Below are 10,149 nucleotides of genomic sequence, written 5' to 3' on the forward strand. Positions count from 1 at the left end.
ATAGATAATTTAAAAAGCCAGGCAATAATAGAGGGAGAAAAAAAGTGGTTTGGACCAAAGAAAAGTGGTATATTAAAATGTTTATAAAAAGGGGGTAAATACTAGAAATATATAAAATTGCTTTAGCGGATTTTTGAGGCGCTTTTAGGGGGCTTTTTTTTGTATATAAGGTTCAATGAACGCAAAAAAAACACTTTTAATTTACATAAAAAATTAATGAAAAAATAAATGTAAAACGCATTTTAGGTTATTTAAGAAATAGTTTGAAAATTGATTCGCTTTTAAGAATAAATAGGGGGAAAATAAAGAAAAATAGTATGAAAAAATTTAGATTTAAGATAGATAAATGAATGAAAATAGATAAATATCGAAAAGTAAATGTATGTATGACGAATTAAACCTATGATTGACTCAATAAAACAATCTAAAACGGAATTGATAAGTAATTTTAAAAAGAATAGATAGATAATAAAGTGAACAATTATATATTGATGAATATAAATTTACAGCTAGGGAGGCGACATTGCCGGATAATTTAACTTAAGTCTTAAAACCTTAATTTACCAGCTTCCAAAAGCAGAATTTCTCGTCATCCATTGCCCTTTATCAATAGAAATCACAGTCTCTCATAAGATTATGAATTAGTAGACAGGTAATTGAATTATGGACGAATGGACGGACAGACTGACGGACAAAGAGTTATTTGAAGAGAAGCTGCGCTACTACAAAACCTAGGCATGAGAAAAAGGGTTCTAGGTACTTTTCCACAAATCGATTCCCCATAATCGAATTCCCTCTTTTAAATTCCCAAACTTCATTTTGCCAAAGTGACGGATTCCCCCAATTTAAATTCCCATTAAAATTTATTCCCCCAAATTATGATATCCAAAATGCACTCATCCTAATTACACTTTGGCGACAGATCATATATCCTAAAGTTTACATTTCCACGTGTCCTTGATATCCTTCTTAAATACCCTAGAAATTATTAATTGTCTTTAAATTAAGAGGGAGCGGGGGGGGGGGCTAAACCAATAAAACTGCTCAAATTCTACATTCATTTGCCTATTCGAAAGGGGTTGTATTGTATTACATAGATAAATAGTGGAAGTATATGTTCAAGACTGAAAAGGATAAAATTAAGCACTGTCCACTTTCACTTTTTAAAAGCGAAGCTTTTCTATAATTAGGGTCGGTCCGTCCGTACGTCCGTCCTTAACGGATAGCTTTTTTCGTTAATTTAGTCATGTTAGAATTGTCCTATCGATTTCAAACTTTGTACGGTGATTCCTGTAGAAGTTAGGTACGAGTTAGAAAGTTAGGTACGAGTTTGAAAGCGTAGCAACTCTATAATCATTACCAGAATGTCCGTATGTCCATTTTAAACATGTTGATTTTTTTCGTTTTTAACAACAAATTTTTATGTAACCTATTTATCCGATTGGTCTGATTTTTGGTATACTGATTCCTGGACCAACAAAGTACAATATTATAAGCGAAGCAACTCTATAATCAAGTCCTAAAAATGTAAGTATGTCCATAAACATTATCCTGTATCAAGCAGTTTTTCAACAAATTTACTTACAATTTTGCTTTGACTCTTATACATTTACATACTGATTATTCAGTTCTGACATCATATAAGTGTTAATATCCGTTTGTCCTACCGTTTCAGAGCTTCGCTTTTATGGATGTTGTCATCCTTGTAATTGTATACATACTTACATTTTAATCTGAGTATTTTATCACATAAAAATTTGTTGTTAAAAAAGTTAAAAATCAACATGTTTAAAATGGGTGTACGGACTTTCTGGTAACGAATTTAGAGTTGTAACGCTTTCTAAATCGTACCTAACTACTACACGAATCAAATGCAAAGTTAGTAATCAATAGGACAATTCTAACATGCCTAAATTAACGAAAAAAGCTAATCGTTACGGACGGAGGATACAGTTTTCCAATACTTTTTATAATCTACTGTTTAATTCTTCTAGCTTTGTTTTTTTTTAAGGCGAAGCTTTTCTATAATAATGTAAGGTTTGTCTGTCCGTCAATCCGTCCGTAACGGTTAGCTTTTTTCGTTAATAGGGGCATGTTAGAATTGTCCTATCTATTTCAAACTTTGCATTTGATTTCTGATAAAATCATTTGATTACTAGGACAACAAAGTATAATGATATAAGAAAAGACAGACGGACAGACAGAGTGTTATGGCAACAAAAATAAGATTGATATTAACTATTATTTTTAGTGGCGAAGCTACTCTATAATTCATTTTGTCTGTCCGTCCATCAGTCCATAACGCTAGGGAGAAATGGGATTTACTCATCTCCTATAAAAGTTAGAAAGCTAAAACTTCTTGTTAACATTCCTTTTAATATGGAGCATAATTAAGTACAATGCCTAGAAAAAAAAGAGCAAAAAAATGACAGAAGAAGGCAAAAACGCCCGACATCCTCCGGTCGATTAGGGTTAAATAAAGGATATTGTTTAAGATCATACTTACATTTTTAGGACTTATTATAGAGATGCTTAGCTTATAAAATTGTACTTTGTTGTCCTGGGAATTAATATTTGAAAAATTCGGATAAATAGGATAATTATATAACATATAAAAATATTGTCAAAAAGTTAAAAAATCAACATGATCAACTGTGTATAAAACTTTAAGACTTAAATTAACCATGTTGAATTATCCCAAAAACTTGTGAATCGCAAAACCACACTGGAGAATCACAATCTTTTTTTAATTTTTTTTTTGGGTGGGGGAGGGGGCGGGTATTGTAAAGTAGAGCCAAGAATTCTCCTATGTGTCTTACCAAATTATACAAATCCTCATTATTTCTCCTCCTTCTTAATTATTTTTACAACACTACACTTTTGGTGTACTTTCACTTCCGCATATGTATCAAACTTTAAAAATCGTAACAAGATTTTACAATAGTTATTCCATTCGCCCAAAAACACCATATATGTTCTAGTTACTTAGTTTTTTTTTGCAAATCCGAATAATAAATTTATAGGATTTTTGTTTGGGTATCTCATTTTATGTCTGTACCGAAGGATCTCGCTAATTACTGAATTGATATGGTTATCCTTTACAAGGTAGCTTCTCATAGGTCCAAGGAAGGTTTATAACTATTTTAAGGGAGGGTACCACCAATCTCCCACTAGAAATCACCCAAAATTACCTCCCCAACATATTTTTTTTGTTTTTAAATTTTCAATTGAAAGTGCGCAAGTGAAGACATACTAATACTTTTATTATAACATTAACGAATTCAATCTTTTCTCACCAGAATTAAGGGACTATATTTCTTTGATATTAATTTTAAACAAGGATTGCAAAATTAACACTTGTAGAGTGTCATAACTAAGTGGGGGGGGGGGGGGGAGTTTTGACACATTTGCGTAAACTTGGTACCTAGGCTTTATCTTTGGACTGAGAGGATAGGTTATTAAAGATAAAATCATTCTTATAAGATGAATTTCACGAAGTTTTAAATTTTTTTGGATAGACCTTCAGGTTCAGGAGCTGCAGGCCTCCAGGTGGTCTCTGTACAGGTAAAAGTGAAAAAAAAAATTTTTTAAGTTACCGTTTATCTCACATAATGTAGGAAAATGTTTAATGTTAATTAGCTTCACTATTTTGAATTAACAAGGTAGAATCAGACAAAAATTTGAGTTAAGCCTATAATTTTCCGATTTTGCACTCAATTATTTTAAAGGATTTTCTTTATATTTCATTACATATTTGTGAACATTTCCAATTTCTAGTAGAAAAGCAGGTAAATACCCCCCCCCCCCCCACCCTAAAATTAAAATTACTATCTTTTATAGGAGCCGTTTAACATTGAAAAATATAAAAGTAGCTAAAAACCTTCTTAAAAGCAGTCCGACCGCAATGGTTTACCTAATTATGCTACATATTGAAGGAAATTTTAAAATGAAGATTCATTTTATAAAAATATTTTATGGAGACAAGAAATGTTTCAGACGTACGGACAAAAGGATATTTCGAATTATAGAGTAGCTTTGCTACTAAAAATTGCTGAGTTTATAATATTACTAGAGTTGGCTCGATATAATTATCTCCCTATTGGCTAGTTTTCTATATGCATATCTATTTCTCAATAAATCTATTTTCCTCACCCGGCATTACTATCTAAAAGAAAGTAAATATTTAATAATTTAAATGATTTTTAAAAGATTTTTTTAAATTATATTTTTTTCTTTACATTACCATCACCAAAGGGTTAATGATGATGATTACAATTTTAGTTTAATATTTGAACACACAAAATGTCGCCACTATCGAATTCTTTTAAAACATAGTTTTCTTAAATTTATCATATTATAAATTTAGATTTTCTTTTTTATGATTAGAAATTAAATACATCAATATAAGGTAAATAGCAACATGAAATGAAAAAAATGAATTTATTTTTAATAAAGTAAAATAATGGGTCTTATCATTCTGGGCAATGAGAGTTTATTATGGATTATTGGAGCACTATGAGTTTTAATCATATATTCCTTGGAAAACTTGAGCTCGTTTATAGACATTTATTTCCTATATAGATCTGACATGGATCTTGAAGCAATTAAGCAGGCCGTTTTGTACATGTTAAAAATTGGAAGATTTCATTAAATAAAAGTAATCGCAAATATTCAGTTCAGTCGCGTCTCTCTTTTGGACTGTGGAGTCCAGAGAATACGGCCACCCTGCTCCTCCATGAATTCCTTTTTGTGGCAAGTGCTTCAGCTTCTCCCCATGTTAATTTCAAATTAAAGAGGTCCTTTTCAGTGCTCCGCCTCCAGGTCATTTTTGGTTGTCCCCGTTTACGTTTACCAGTGGTGGGGTTCCATTTTAAGCACTTTTTTGGAAACCTATTTTGTTCCATTCTGAGCACATGTCCTAGCCATCTTAGTCTTTTAAATTTCACTTCTGCTTCAATACTATTGCACTTGGTCTTAGCATACAGCTCAATGTTTGATATTTTGTTTGGCCAGAATATTTTGCAAATTCTTCTTAGGCAGCTATTGTGAAATGCATTAAGTTGATTTGTTTCAGTTTTCACAGTTCTCCAGCATTCAGCTCCATAAAGAAGAACTGATTTTACATTACTGTTGTAAAGTCTGATTTTTGTTTTCAGAGCAAGTTTCTTTGAATTCCAAACGTTGTGTAGACTGTTGAAAGCAACCCTAGCCTTATCAATCCTGGTTTTAATATCAGCTTTTGAGCCATTTTCACTGCTGATAACACTCCCCAAATAGGTGAATTTGTTGCTTTGTTTCAATTGTTCACCATTTATTGTTATAGTTTGATCAGGGTTTGTAGGTATATTCATAATTTCAGTCTTCTTGACATTAACAAAGAGCCCGACTTGTCCTGCGTATTTGACTAGTCTATCTGTCTTAGCTTGTAGATGTTTAATTGTTTCTGAAATCAGTGCCAGATCATCAGCAAAGTCCAGATCTTCTAGGTGTCCTAGTATGCCCAGCTGGAGACCACGTTTTTTGTCCTCTGTGGTTTTCTTCATCACCCCGTCAATGACCAATATAAATAGAATAGGTGATAAAATGCATCCCTGTCTAACTCCAGTGCTTATTTTAAAGAAATCAGATGTCTTATTGTTTCCAACTGAAACACAGGCTTGGAAGTTGTCATAAAATTTAGTTATCATAATTATCATCTTTTCAGGTATACCATAACTTCTTAGTATTTTCCAGAGTGTTTGTCTGTGTATGGAGTCAAAGGCCTTAGAGAAATCAACAAAATTTACATGGAGTGGCTTGTTAAATTCAACACATTGTTCAATAACTGTCCTAAGGGTGAAAATTTGGTCAACACAGCCTCTTCCAGCACGGAACCCAGCTTGTTCTTCTCTTAGTTTATTGTCAATTTTCTCATCAATTCTGTTTAAAATAACTTTACATAGGACCTTGCTTGGGATAGAAAGCAGCATAATTCCTCTCCAATTATCACAATTTTTCAAATCTCCCTTCTTAGGTAGTTTTATGATTATACCTTTAGACCAGTCAGTTGGTATCTTTTCTTGTCTCCAAATTTTATCAAAGAGATCAGTCAGAGTCCTAGCAGAAAGATCTATGTCTGCCTTAAGCATTTCAGCAGTTATCAAGTCAGGTCCAGGTGCTTTGTCGTTCTTTAGACTATGTATAGCAGCTTTAACTTCTTGGATAGTTGGTGGTCTTGTGTCTATGTCTATTTCATGTCCTGGTTCTGGTTCAGCAGTAATTTCAGGTTCAGGTCTGTTCAACACTTCTTCAAAATGCGATTTCCACCTTTCAGCAACTTCTTTTTCTGTAGTGAGTAATTTACCATCTTTAGCCTTGATAGTTTCACCACTCTTTTTGTTATATTTGCCACTTAATTGCTTGGTTATGTTGTATACTGTTTTCATGTTACCGAAGTCAGCTGCTCTCTGGGCCTTTTCAGCCAGATTGTCAATGTAATCTCTCTTGTCTTTCCTTGTGCGCTTTTTGACTTCTTTGTCTTTAGCAGTATATTCAGCTCTTAAATTGCCCATGTCAGCCAAATGTTGAGCATTATGAATTTTGTTTTTAAGATTCTTTCTCTCTTCTATTTTGTTCCATGTTTCTTCAGAGATCCAGTCCTTTTTCTCTGGTTTCTTGTGTCCTAGGATTTCCTTAGCAGTAGATTGAAAGTTTTCTTTAATTGAAGTCCAAGTGATCTCAGTCTCGTCATTTAGGTCCTCTAAGACTTGAAATCTATTTCTGAGTTTTAAGACAAATTCATTCTTTATCACTGGGTCCTTTAATCTTGAAGAATCATATTGTCTGCCAATCTCACTCTTTTTATCATGGCCAGTACGCTTCAGCTTTAATTTAATCTTACTGACAACTAGTTCATGGTCACTGAATATGTCGGCTCCTCTATAGCTCCTACAGTCTTGCATTGATTTGACCCATTTTCTATTGATCATAATATGGTCAATCATGTTTCTTGTTTGTCCATCAGGTGTTGTCCAGGTATATTTGTGAATGTTTTTGTGTTGGAATAATGTACCTCCTATGACCATATCATTATTTAAACAGAATTCAAGTAAAAGTTCTCCATTTTCATTTCTTGTACCTATGCCAAAGTGTCCCATTGCATTTTCCACTCCAGTCCTGTCAGTTCCTACTTTAGCATTCATATCTCCAAGAACTAGACACATGTCATGTTTGGGTACTGAGTTTCTGATTGATTGCAGTTGATCATAAAACTCTTGTTTTACTTCTTCACTTTTGTCATTTGTTGGGGCATAGCATTGGATAAGGGTCAACTTGCAGTGCCTTGATTGGAATCTAGCCTTAATTATTCTGTCTGATATAGGTTTCCAGTCTATTAGTGAATTGACATGTCGTTTTTGGATAATTATAGCAACCCCATACATATGTTGACTTTCATGACCAGAATAAAGTATTAGGTGGCCATCTTTGGTTGTGGTTTGTCCTTGTCCTGTCCATCTACATTCTGCAATTCCAAGTATTCCGATATTGTAACTTGTCATTTCTTTAACTACTTGGGCTGCTTTAGTTGACTCATACATTGTTCTAACATTCCAGGTTCCTATCTTACAGCTTTGCTTAGAACTTATTGGTCCTGTCATCAAGTTGATAGCTTCCTTTCGGGTTTCACCATCATCTTTCATATTCTCAGTAAACTGAGCAAACTGAGCATCAGTTCCAACAGTTCTTGTTTCATGCACACCTCTGGCTGTGTTAAAGCCATAAGTGTTTATATATCGCAAATATACTTAGTAAATAATGTGTGAGTGTCCCAGCAAGGTCATATTGAACTTATTAAATTTCCTGCCATTTAAATATCATGATTTGTAATTAGAGTATTTAACAATCATATGTCAAAAGAGAATACTTGAGCCAATAAAAGAATGTTGTTTTAATGGATATCTTTAGATGCGGCAATTTGTAGAAGAGGGAATTTGATCTCATTGCTTTAAGACATTTAGGCTAAGTGCATCAGGCCAAAGTGTCATTGGGAAAAGAATAACAAAGGATATTTAACATTAGGGGAATCAGATTTCAGGGAATCCGTTTGTGGGAATCTAAACAGTGGGAATAAAATTAGGGAAATGTGTAGGATACCGAGAAAAAGATGCTAAAATGACCGTTTTCTTAAATATTTCTCTCACTTACAGATAAACAAAAGTTAGTGTGACTTTACTTCTGCATATGTATCACATTATCAAATCATCATAACCGCATTTTAAAAACTGCCCTTTTCCCTTTGCTACACTCCTATTGTCAGTAAAACAGATCTAAAGTATAGATGTATATACAGACAACTACCTACCTTCCTTTTTCAAAGACCTCTTTCGCCTGCTTCTAAATTATTTTCTGCTACTTGGCTGTATTAATATAAGCGATACAATTGATTGATTTTCAATGACCTAATAGAAAGGTTGCACAAGGTGGTTGCGATGGGGAGATACAGTTTATTTAACCCTTTATCCCTCTAGTGTTTTACTCTAATGTTAGTAATCTTTTTGCTATTGTTTTTTTGCAATTATAAAATATTATGATGATATGATGTTATGCGGAAGTGAATGCACAGATAAACAAAATTCCATCTGTAATAAAAGTTTCAAGATTTTTTTGTTATTTTTTACAGATTTTATTTTTTAGTGTATTGTATATTATTAAACACTTGGGAGGTGAACACAAACTAACATGCTGTTAAAACAACTGTTCAAGGCTCAAAGACTTTTGCGAGATTTTCATTACTTTTAATGCATTACACTTTACTGTCTTTTATCAACTAAATTATTATATATTAATGTACAGTATTATCCTTGTAATTCATTTTAAATTTAGAATGTTTTAACCTATTCTTAATAATAAATACACTATTCTAAGATATGAAAATAAATTTCGATTTTAGCAATCATTTTCAATTAATTTTGTCTCTTGTAGAAGTGAATCAAACAATATTAGCTTGGTCGTTTTAATCATTTTGCATATTCTTTTTAACTCCGATTTCAAAACATCTGTTTTTGTTGATGGTGTCATTCTTGTTTTATTAGGTTGACTTCAAATGGTATTAAAATTGTTGGATATTTTATTATTTTCTTTTGAAATAGGTTTTATTTTTTATGAAGATTCATGAAAGATGTGAAACTAAAAAATAATATTTTTTTGTGATGCTGGCTTTTAAGATTCTTTAAATCCCAACATTGACCATAACCACGCTTTCCCGACCTTTTAGGCTAAAATATGGACGTTCCATTGTCAAAAATATTCCCACAAAGACCTGCGTGTGTGTGTGTGTAAGTGTGTGGGTCCCCAAAAAAGATGATACATCAATTTTTCATCCAACCAACCCCTTGTTGGCAGGGAGTAAGGGAGGGGACAATGGGCAATTAATTCAATTTAAGAGGGTTCGCTGAAAAGCAATGAAAACCAGATTTATCAAGAAAATGTTACCAAAATTGTAAAGGGATCATGGTAACCTAATTTAGAAAAAAATTAGTTCTAAGAAAAAAAATCATTTACTTGAAAATTAAATTATCAACACATCACAATGTAGTAAACATTCTGTAATTAATCACTAGAAAAATCTTGTTTAGAACTACCTCAACCCTTCTGATATATTTATAACTGACCCCTAAATTCAAGCGGTTCTTAGATTATTTAATACATAAATATCACAGTAGAGTTTCTATACATGAAAAGACATTTTCTTGGGAAAAAATAGTTGTTAAAACAAGCGATAAATAACAAATTTTTCTGTCTGCATATTCAAAACTAGCTCAGCTAGTTAGCGGGGCATTGATGTGCAAGTCCCCAAAATCAGTAAGAATCTGCTGTATTCGTGCACATTCCCTTTAAGCCAGTCCCCAAAGTCTGAGACTCCTTAAAAATTGGATATTCGATCCATTGTCCCCTCCCTTTCTCCCTGCCTTGTTGGTCAGGGACAAGGGAAGGCTATTCTGGCAAACAATGCTTTAGAGCTGATTTCATAGATTTCCAGTTAAAACTAGATGATGAGATTATGCAACTTTTGGCAGAATTTGATAAGAATCTCAAGCATTATTATATTAGTTTTTGCTCACTTTACTACAAGCCATGCAAAAATGAGAGTCAGAGATTAGTTCCATGTTT

The 10,149-nt window shown here is 32.8% G+C and overlaps 1 protein-coding gene across 1 annotated transcript in view; it reads right to left on the reverse strand.

The window, feature by feature from the left end:
• LOC145324438 (isochorismatase domain-containing protein 2-like) overlaps positions 1-8,978 on the reverse strand; it is an 88,047-nt gene extending 79,069 nt beyond the window's left edge. Inside the window, exon 1 of the mRNA XM_080167028.1 lies at positions 8,952-8,978. The gene's annotated coding sequence lies outside the window, so the exon portion shown is untranslated. The remainder of the gene's footprint in view (positions 1-8,951) is intronic.
• Between the last annotated feature and the right edge of the window lie 1,171 nt (positions 8,979-10,149).

Source organism: Acartia tonsa, chromosome 1, assembly GCF_053477335.1.
Source record: "Acartia tonsa isolate MP-2025a chromosome 1, ASM5347733v1, whole genome shotgun sequence".
Classification (NCBI taxonomy): domain Eukaryota; kingdom Metazoa; phylum Arthropoda; class Copepoda; order Calanoida; family Acartiidae; genus Acartia; species Acartia tonsa.